Source organism: Alosa sapidissima, chromosome 17 (genome assembly GCF_018492685.1).
Source record: "Alosa sapidissima isolate fAloSap1 chromosome 17, fAloSap1.pri, whole genome shotgun sequence".
Taxonomy (NCBI): domain Eukaryota; kingdom Metazoa; phylum Chordata; class Actinopteri; order Clupeiformes; family Clupeidae; genus Alosa; species Alosa sapidissima.
In genome coordinates, this window is record NC_055973.1 from 23,018,906 (window position 1) to 23,020,396 (window position 1,491).

The 1,491-nt window shown below is 44.9% G+C and overlaps 1 pseudogene; it reads right to left on the reverse strand.

Moving 5' to 3' along the window:
* LOC121688949 overlaps nucleotides 1-1,014 on the reverse strand; it is a 7,269-nt pseudogene extending 6,255 nt beyond the window's left edge.
* Nucleotides 1,015-1,491: the final 477 nt, after the last annotated feature.

Consider the following 1,491-nt stretch of genomic DNA (forward strand, 5'->3'; position numbering starts at 1 on the left):
AAACAAGACGGTGAGAAAATGAGCATGCAGGGCCACATTAATTTGCATACACACATACACACACACACACACACACACACACACACACACACACACACACACACACACACACACACACACACACACACAAAGACACAGTACCTATTATTGTGACTCTATTTAACGGAACACTGAAATAGGCCTGACTGAAGCAGCTGGTCTACTTCAAACATATAGTACTCATAACATGTCTGATAGAAAAACACTGCGTTCAGTTGACCTCAGTTGATTAGGCCTGATTCTGGCCATCATCTAGCACAGGGTGATGGGTCAGTTAGAGGCTATCAAGGTGATGAGAGGAGTAAAGAAGAGAGGCGCAGACAACTTACCCCATCCCCATGACCAACTGCAGCCCCAGCAAAGACACGATCAGAGCCTTCATGCTGTCACACACACACACACACACACACACACACACACACACACACACACACACACACACACAGAGACATACACACACACACACACACACACACACACACACACACACAGACATACACACAAACACACACAAACACCACACACACACACACACATACACACACACACACAGTATCAAAGTCATTATCAAAGTTATTTGGTCGGGTGTTCATATTACAAAAAATTACTATCTAGACAGGTGGTGAAAGTATTGTCATTGTTCACATCTGTTCAATCTACCTAAATATTAAATCTACTAAATAATATTGAATATATATTGCATATATGCTTTAATTACTAAATTAAAAATCAAAAGCATTCTCAAAAATGACATTAGTTGACATTTCCCAAAACAGCACTAAAATATGACCATGACCCTAATGTTCTTTTTGCCTGTTTTTTTTTCTATCCATTTGTGAACAGCAGATAGTGTACCATCCGGGGTCAAAGTTCACCCGTCGTCTTACTGAAGAAGGACGCTGAACTAATGAGTTACCTGAGTGTCTCTGGGACGATCGCGACCTGGCGTCCGTCACAATACAAACTCTATCCCTGCCGCTTTGTTTATTCCTTCCACCGTCACAACGCAAACTGTATGTTTGCCGCTTCCTTAATGGCTTCTCTTGCCACTAGGTCCTGATAAATATAAATATATATAGCAAGTATCTCCTCTGGGTTGGTTTCAAACTTAGTTTCCAGTCTGTTTCGTTTCCCGCATTTCCCCCTTCTTTCTCTCTTTCTCTCTTTCTCTCACTCTCTGTCTCAGACTCTTCCTGGTGTCTGTGGTATCGTTCTCTCGGCGTGAACCCTCGCTGTCCTCGCTTGTGTGGTGTCCATCCTATGTAGGAGAGGAGACTCTGCGTCTGGCTAGCGCTGTGGCAGTGGTGCTGCAGTCTTATGGGGCAAGTGCCTGGCCAGACTGCAGGTTTTAAACGACTGGGGGGGGATTCCTGCAGTGCCAGTGGCATTTGGGGAGATGGCCATTGGTGGAGAGCCCCTCTCGGCCACAGCTGTGAGGGCAGCCATTAGAGG